Source organism: Otolemur garnettii, unplaced genomic scaffold (assembly GCF_000181295.1).
Source record: "Otolemur garnettii isolate 467f Iridium unplaced genomic scaffold, OtoGar3 scaffold00271, whole genome shotgun sequence".
Lineage (NCBI taxonomy): Eukaryota > Metazoa > Chordata > Mammalia > Primates > Galagidae > Otolemur > Otolemur garnettii.
In genome coordinates, this window is record NW_003852666.1 from 603,801 (window position 1) to 613,301 (window position 9,501).

At 37.6% G+C, this 9,501-nt stretch overlaps 1 pseudogene; it reads right to left on the minus strand.

Annotated features, from left to right (window-relative positions):
• Positions 1 to 5,397: 5,397 nt before the first annotated feature.
• LOC100942898 lies at positions 5,398 to 7,271 on the minus strand (annotated as a pseudogene).
• Between the last annotated feature and the right edge of the window lie 2,230 nt (positions 7,272 to 9,501).

Genomic DNA, 9,501 nt, shown 5'->3' on the forward strand with positions numbered 1-9,501 from the left:
AGATGTAAATTGGTTCTCTAAAATTAAGTCTTGTGCTGTCTGTTCTTTGTGCCAGAAACTCCAGGGCATCCAGTGAATATATGTGATTGTGCGTCAAGGGCACCAAAGCATCTCCCATACCTATTTGAAAAGTGTCAACTCATTTTCTGTTATACTGTCATTTCTCAGAAAAATATCACTGATAATTTCACAGCTAAGTTCCTTCGAGTGTAGGACTCTGTTTAAAGGGAAAGAGATTTTATCTTTATAGTTTTGCTTTTTCTGACATACTCATTAAACTATAAGTAAAAATTAAAAAAAAATGAATAGTTCAGCAATTCCTTTCTGTTAATTTTCTTCACCACCAGGAAAAAGCTAGATGAGGCAATGAGATAGACAGGAGCGAAGCTGAGGATTAGAATGAGGGGATCTGAAGAAGCAGGAAATTTATATATTCCTCTGGGAAGCAGTTTTATCACACAGGAAATTGCTACGATGTAGAGGGCATCACAGTTAAGCTAAGCTACATCTTTATGGTCAGGCTTTCATAAGCTACGGGCTTGGCAAGAAGAAATATATGAACTTTTAAATTTACCAGTTGGTATTTTACACCCCTTCTGAGTCCTGGCCTCTTTTGATGTCTCCTAAATGTAGGAGGAATTTGACCCAAGCCATACCACTGGCAGTTTTTAACTTGCTCCGAGCACACCCTGGCCCTACCCCGCCTCAGTCTGACTAGTAGAGACCACCCAGTTACGGAAGGTGGAGATGAGGGGCTGTACTGCCTCCTTGATGTGAGAGGAGGAGAGGGAAATTCTGAGGGCATCTTACAGCTGACTTTGGGAACTTTAACTTGGTGCTACTTCTGAATAACTAAAGCATTTTTTTTTAAACTTCTATTTATTTTCCTTTTAGTTCCCTCTTTTTGTGGTTCTGGTTATTTATTTTTGGTTTGTTTCTCTCCTTCTCTTGTTTTAGTTATTTAACCACCCATGTGTTTTTTAATTTTCTTTTCTTTTCTTCTCCACAGCTCATTTCTTTTCTCCTTCTCTGCACAGGCAACCATCCTAATACATTGAGTATGGGTTTTTATTTTTCATTTATTTTTATTTCACGTGGGATATTTATTTATTTATTCCCATCTACTTTTTAGTTGTACATATTCATGGAGTACAGACTTAGTTTTGTGGCATGGATACATTGCATTGTGTTGAATGAAGTCAAGGCCTTCAGTGGATCTGTCACTGAAGCAGCACATGCTGGATCCACCAGGCAACTTCCCATCCTTCATGCTACCACCCCACCCACTGAGTCTCTACCATCCATCATTCCACACTCTGCTTCCACATGTACACATTACATTTAGTTCCCATTTAGCGGTGAGACCATGCAATATTTATCTTTCTGGGGCTCAGTTGTTTCACTTAAGATAACGTCCTCCAGTCCCATCCATGTTGCTGCAAAAGACCTAATTTCATTCTTTTTTTATAGCTGAATATTTGAATGTGTATGAAAAATAAATAATGTGTGCTCTTGAAACGTGTTTATTGTCATTCAGAGACAGCTCTCCAATTCGCATTTGTTACTGCGCTCTAAGTTGCATTGTGTCTCATTCTGTTACCTAGCAGTGTGTTTTTAAACCCCGCCCCTATTGCTGTGGGCCTGTCTGCCCCATTCTTCCAGCTTCCCTGGGACCCCTTGGTGTGCACCCACCACCATAACCTTTTCATTCATCAGTGGTGGACTCCTGAGTGGCAACTAACTTCCTGCCACCACAAACAACAAAGCAGGGAACATCCTTGTATATACTTTTTTCCAGACAAGTGTGAGAGTTTGGGAAGGAAATAAACCAAGAATGGAATTGCTAAGTCATAGGGATCTCTCTGTTTAATTCAACTAAATAGTGCCACATGGCTCTTCTAAAAAGCAACTCTTGTTTATCTTCCCATTAGCAATATAGGAGAGTTCAATACAGATATATGCACTCATAAATACATATTCTTCTGTGATCTACTTACATTGGCTTCTGATTTTTGCCTTTTAAAATAGGTGTAATATAAAACTAATGGTTTTAATTTTCACTTCTTTGATGAATCATATGCTTTTTTTTACAGTTCTTTTGTACTTTTTTTTCTACTAACTACGTTTTTTAATTTATTTTTTTAATTAAATCATAGATGTGTACATTAATGCAGTCATGGTACAGTGTGCTGGTTTTATATACAATTTGAAATATTTTCACCAAACTGGTTAATATAGCTTTCATGGCATTTTCTTAGTTATTATGTTAAGACATTTATATTCTGCATTTAGAAAGATTCACATGTACCCTTGTAAGAAGGACCATAGCTGTGGTAGTTCTTTTGTACTTTTTGTTTTATAAAATGCGTTTTATACTTTGCCCATTTTGTCCATTAGAATTCTTGCCTTCTTTTGTTGATCTGAGTAGTTTCTTGTGTCAAAGCAGGTGTATATTGGCTGAAGAAAGAAGGATAAAATTTAAGTTTTTTTCTTTATAGCTTCCCACTCAAGACCTGTGTAATTTTACCATTCATTGACCCCTTGAAGATAATTTTCAAAGATCATGTTAAAACAAGAGCATTGGAGTTAACTTGATTTGCTAAGAAATTATACCTTATTACCATTGTAAATACCACTTAACTTATAGGCAACTTGGTAATATAAATGTGAATAGTGCTGTTGAGACTTACTTTGGGGGGGGGGGGACAAATTCTCCCAATTATCAGAAAGTAAAGGGAAAATAAAATTGACATAAAATTCCACCTCTGTCTCATGAACAGGTGGACTGCTGTGCTGTAACAGAAATGTACATGAGCGTGGCTTTGTGAACCTCTTCCCTGTAATTAGGTGCTGCTCAAGCATGTTTTTTGCGTCCAGTCCCTCCTGTATATTTCTTCTAAGAGCTGCCTCATGGGTTCAGAAATAATAGAGAAGATGGACCAAAAGGTGGAAATAATGCTGGACTAGGACCACAGTATTAATTAAAGGTGCATGATTTGTTAAAAAGCACTCAAATTCTCTGGGCCTTGTTTCAGTTTCCCAAACTGTAAATGAAGAAACAAAGCTGTGTGATCGCTACAGTCTTTTAGTCAAAAAAGACCAAAAAATTTATGAAACACTTCACACTATGTCCAGCCTGCGACTCACCAGCAGAAGCCTCAAACGTGAGTTTTTCAAGGCAAGCATGGAATCAATTAGAAGGAAAATGCCCCAAGAACAGGAATAGTCTTTGTAGAAGAAGACTTTATCCAAAAATGAGGTGTAAAAATGCGGAAGCAACTGTGGGAAATATTCTTTAGGAGACATTGAGGCGTTGTTCAGATAACTCTGCTAAAAGGCATATGTTGCTTATGGAATTTTCCCCTTTCTTCAGTAAGAAGCCTTATCTGATACCTCACTGTGTTTGCAAATTGCAGTATTGAGATCAGCCTAGTGGCTATGCCTTTGAGTGGTTTTCCCAGGTTTGATGAGAGAGCAGTGGTATATACCAATAAGTGAATGCACTCTTTCACGCCCTGACTGTCTCTGAATTGATACAACATTAGCATGCCATTAGGGTCACAGACCACGTTCCTAAGGAATACAAAAAAATAAATCTGTCCAAGTAGTAAATCCTATTCATACCATAAATTCATCCTCTTTCATATGAGTTTGAAGCCTGAACATGGTGTTTGCAAAGTGAGGGCACTGTACATGTTCTAAAACAAGAATAAAAAGTGACTAGGGAGATAAGAGCAGTGTAGTAAGAATTACATTCATGTTGACAAAATTAACTCAGAAAAGCTGCTGCATTCATAACCTAGAAGAGGTTGTCCTTTTTTGAGAGAGTTAAAATGGGCTAAAATATACAGAAGAGTTACTTGCAAAACCTCCCAAACACATCTTTTATGTAGTGCTACAAAATATATTTGTTTGCTTAAACCAATGACATTTCTAAATGAGCAAAAGGATAAAATATACTTAGGGAATGGTACATGTTCCTTTTATGAAAAACAAAGCTGGGTAAGGTGTCAGAAATCCCATTCAGATGAATGAATGCCTTCTGTTTGCCCCTCCAGATCTACTTTCTTCTCTGTACTAGGCTACAATGACCTTGGGAGGTTGATGTGTATGAACAGTACTTAATATTAATGGCCTCCCTTGCCATCTTGTTTTGATTGGGTTAGCCAATGAGAAGCTCTGACATAGGAGTGGAAGAGGGAAGAGAGTCTTTATGCCTGTTAGCCCCCTTCTCATTGGCAGTGTCCCGCCACAGAAGATTACACCCTTTATTATGGTGACTCAGTATAGAGAGACTCTTCAGCCTCCAACAGCTGCTCCCTAACCTAGTGAAGTTGCTTCCATGTTTCTTCACTGCTGTTGTGTTCCCACATTTTTGTTGATAATCTTTTCATTACACCCTCTTTGAGTTGTGTGATCTGTGTTTGTCATCTGTTTCCTGTTGGGATCCAGATTTGTTAAATTTAGAAGACAAATCTTATCCCTGGAACCTCCTTAAGGAATCTGTGTCTACTTGGCTTATAGTAAGACATCAAGAGTAAATTGTCAGGGAAATACAGAATGAGGGAATTATATTCTGATCATGTGGTAGGCACTATAATAGATCTTTAAAATGCAAAGCTGTTCTTCCAACTCAGAGGCACCTGTCAATTAGAATCCCCAGAAAGCAGAGAGCTTGGCGGGATGAGGAATGATACTCTCAGAAATCTTCTCTTAGGCTTTGGAAATGCTACCTGTGCAGCTCTGGCCAACCTGACAGACTGATGGAAGTTCTCATCTTTTGGACATTTATTCATTCACCAGTCAGTTATTGCTCATGTGATATATGTAAAACACTGTGCTAGATGAAGATTTACAGCACCAAAGTACTGTACAATTTATTGCCTCGTTTTAATGTTGCAAAAATCCTCCCCATTTAATAAATGGAACAATTTAGTATCAAAGAAGTTGTATATTTTAACTACACCTAATAGTACAAAGATAGTGATTGGCAGAATAAGAACTAGAACTTAGGAATTTTGATGCAAAGTTTCATAGACTTCCTCTACATTATATATGAAAGAAAACAATTTTTCCTTCAGTCTATTAAGAGAAATAGGACACACACACATACATCTAACATGCAAACTGGGACCAGCAAGTACCAAGGAAGAATTAGAGATAAAATGTGTTCACATTTAGGAAACAGAGAGCACTTCTGGTGAGGCATTTAGAGCTGGCTTCTTGGAAAAGGTGCTGGAAGTCCAGATTAGCCAATGTAGATTCAGAGAAAAGACAGGGGCACTCAGATCACAGAGGACCTTGGAATGCTCAATTGGGAAATTCAAAATGAAAAAAATATTTTTAAAAAAACTGATGTTTATTTTCCTCCAACTTTATTTCCACCTTGTTTAAAAGCTTGTGGAAGAACAGCTTAAGACCACTCAGTGGTTGTTCCCACCCATTCAGTGTCCTGAGCAGTGGGAGCTGCAGACCAGTCTTCAGTGGCAGGCTGGGCACTCCAGTCTTCAGTGGGGATGTGGGGATCTGCTAAGTAAGCACAGAGGGTTGAGTAGCAGTAAACTCAGGAGCTGGAGCAGTCCATTCCCCCTGAAATTCCTCTTTGGTCACAGCTTTCTCAGCAGCAGCCTGCTCTTCCTTTTCAATCTTTTCAGGATCTCTGTAGAAGTAGAGATCAGGCATGACCTCACATGGATGTTCATGGGAGATGGTGCATGCAGAGAACTTTGTGGGCCAGCATCCACTACATCAGACTTCCTGAGTGAGCCCTGTTGTTGTTGCATGGGATGGTGATTTCCACATAACACAGCAGAGAATCTGTGTCACGTACAGCAATGGTAGGCAGATTAACATAAGATGCCTCTGTGAGAGGCTGGTGGTCAGCCCTGGGATCAGTAACAACTAGAAGATGAGGCTCCCAGAAGGCTGCCTGGATCTGGCTAGTGAAGGTTTGGGAAGTGAAGTGGCTAGTGTGGCAGCAGCAAACTTCAGCACAGCTTACTAGCCAGTATTTCTGGAGGATATGACACTGACTTCAGCAGGATTTTCAATGGCAACAATGGCATGAGTGGCCAACAGAAGACTTTCCCAGGTTCTCTAGTCAATAGATATTTTTAAAAAATGTTTATCAGGATTATGAGTAACATCAATGAATAATCAGTTGAGGTTTATGAACATTAATTTGACTTTTCTTTTCTTTTCTTTTTCTTTTTTTTTTTTGAGAGAGAGTCTTTCTCTGTCATCTTGAGTAGAGTGCCAAGGCATCATCATAGCTGACAGCAACCTCAAATTCTTGGGCTCAAGAGATCTTCTTTCCTCAGCCTCCTGAGTAGTGGGGACTATAAGCATACATGGCCATGCCTGGCTAATTTTTCTATTTTTAGTAGAGATGAGGTCTTGCTCTTGCTCAGGCTGGTCTCCAACTTCTGAGCTCAGGGGATCTCCCACCTCAGCCTCTGAGAGTGCTAGGATTTATAGGAGTGATCCCCAGGCCCAGCCATAATTTGGAAGGATTTCATTGAATAAGTAGAAGATTTTAAAAAAAGAAGAAATGAAGGAAGACTAGTTAGAAAACCTGATAATTGAAAAGTAACAAAGATAAGAAGGTGACGAAGAGAATAATGAAAATACTTGCAGAATTGAAATAAAAAGACTCACTGACTAATTGAATTTTAGGAAGTGGGAAAAGAAATAATGTCTGAAGTTTTGACCTTGGGTTAGTGGTAAGATAGGGCTTTCAGTAGTAGAAAAAAATAATTTATTTTCAGGAAGGAGAGACAGGAAAGAATAGGAGATTTGGATTTGGAAATGTTTATTTTGATGTTGTATGACTTGGATTAGTAAGCAACATTGAAAATGTATAAATGAAGCTCAAAGTTAAGTTGATTGGAGTCATATGCATAATTATTTAGTGGATATCTTGTTTTTCCTTATAAATCCTGGATGAGTTGGAGTTGGGGGATGGGGAGAAGTATGGCCCTGGGGGCAGCAGTATCAAGATAGAATATTCTTAAGGTCAAATTGAACAGGGAGCTGTGTTTTCACAAAGCTGTTCTGGTAGAGTGTGGTCAAGGTTGTTTATTAGAATAGAGTGTTTAGTGACAAGCTCAATGTCAAAATAAAAAATAGAATAAGCAACAAGTTTGGAATCCAAGAGACAAGAGAAAAAGATGCATATGTTGTGGAAATAAAAAAAGCAGTTTGAAAGAGATACTTAATAAAAGGCCATGGATAATGAGTACTGGAGTTTTTCTTTTATGGTGTACCGTCATGAATGTTGTGAAGAATGTGATAGTCATTTAAACCCTTGGTGAATGAGGGTGATATGAAAAGGTGCTCAGCAACACTATTCACGAAGGACATGCAGATCAAAATCACAATAAGATATCATCTCTCAACTGTTAGGATGGATATTATTAAACCCCTCCAAAGATAACAAGTAGTAATGATGTCGAGAAATTGGAACCTTTATTCACTATAGGTACAAACGTAGAATGGTGCAACCACTGCAGGAAACAGTGTGGAGGTTCTGCAAAAAATTAAAAATAAAATTACCATGTGATTCATCAATTCCACTTCTGGGTTCTGGATATATATCCACAGGAATTGAAATCAGGATCACTGCAGCATTATACACAATAGCCAAGATAGAAAGCAAGTAAAGTGTTCATCAAAGGAAAAATAGATAAAGAAAACATGGTATATATGTATATGAAGACACACAGTGGAATATTATTCAGACTTGAAAAAACTAGTATACCCTAATACAGAAAAAAAAAAAAAGAAGAAGAAGATGGAGAATTAAAGTTTGGAAGATGTCTATATTGGGTGTGGGGTATAGTAAATGATGAAAAATGAAAAAAATTAGAGAAGAAATAGACTAAGATGTAGGTACAACTGAGAGATAAGGTTTTCAAGATAAACATAATCAAGTTCTCATGATAATGATAATGGAATGAATAATTATTATACTTTGGAGAATGGATTTTAATCACACTGTTGGTTTAGAAGCCAGAGGGCAGAATTAAAGCAGCATGACATATTATAAAGGGCATGAATTTTGAAGTGTGGACTGACTTGAGTTGGAATTCCAGTTCTATCACTTACCAGCAGTGTTAATTTGGTCAAGTTACTTAAGAATATTCTTTGCAGGCTGAGCAGGGTGGCTCATGACTGCGATCCTATCACTCTGGGAGACTGATGTAAGAGGATCCTTTGAGCTTAGTCTTTCAAGAGCAGCCTGAGGAAGATCAAGACCCTGTCTCTACTAAAAATAGAAAAATTAGCTGGGTGTTGTGGTGGGTCCCTATAATCCCCAGCTACTCAGGAGAGTGAGGCAGGACAATCACTTGAACCCAGGAGTTTGAGGTTGCTGTGAACTAGGCTGATGCCATGGCACACTTTAGCATTCTTATATAAGAATATAATATATATTTTTATATATAATTTTAATATATATTATAAATATATCTTATACATTATATGTCCTTGTCACATGATTCTTACAAGGCTTTGATGAGGCACGTAAAATTGCTTGGTAGAGTACTTAGAAAATAGCATGTTCTTAATAAAATTCATTCTTTTAAGAAAATAGTGAGTGGTAAAGAAGTAAAAAAAAGTTAAGAATAAGGAAATTTTATGAAAATTTTGGTAGTGAAAGGCTGTGAGAAATTTGTAGAGAAGATCTTTTTAGAACAGTGAAATTGAGTATGTTTTCTGACAGAGAAGGGCCTAGACAAGGTAGAGAAAGTGAAGAGTCAAGAATAGAAAAGGTAACTGATGGATTAAAAGCCCTGAATAACAAAAGATCAAGGATTTGGTATCAAATGTACAGGAGGAAGAGTTAGTCTTACAAAGGAACAGACACTTCTTTGTAGACTATTTGGAAAGAGAAGAAAATAAATATATTTTTAAGTGCAGAGAACGAAAGTTGGAGGAGCTCTTTTGAAAGCAAGTGTCTTCTTAGTGAAGGAACAAAGTCATTTGCTACGTGAAGCAATGACACAGAAGGAGAGCTTAAATAGAGAACAAAAATTTGAAAGCCCATGATGAAAAAGACTATAGGAGTCAATAGAACAGAATTAATAGCTTATCAGGAGTGAAAGACTCCTGTGAGGAGTGAGACTGAAGTGGCGTTGAGATAGATTTCACTAGAACTTAGAAAAAAGTAAACTGGGGACCCATTCTGTAAGAATAGGAATAAATCCTAAAATGCTGCTGCAGTTGTCTAAATCAAAGGGTCAGAATTTAAGGGGTATATTATCCTGAGAACATTGAGGAAAAGTTGAGATGAATCAATAATGGCCCCAAATTGGCTGAGTGGCAGTGAACTGAAATCACTTTTCATGTTATTTCACTAAGGTTTAACAAACTTTGAGAAGAGGCTTTATAAACTTTGGAACATCCAAAGAGTTGAATAGGAGCACTATTTAATTATTCCTAGAAATGCATGTTATGTAGAAGGGAGTCATTGTGATGAAGATTCAAACAAAGAAGGAAAGA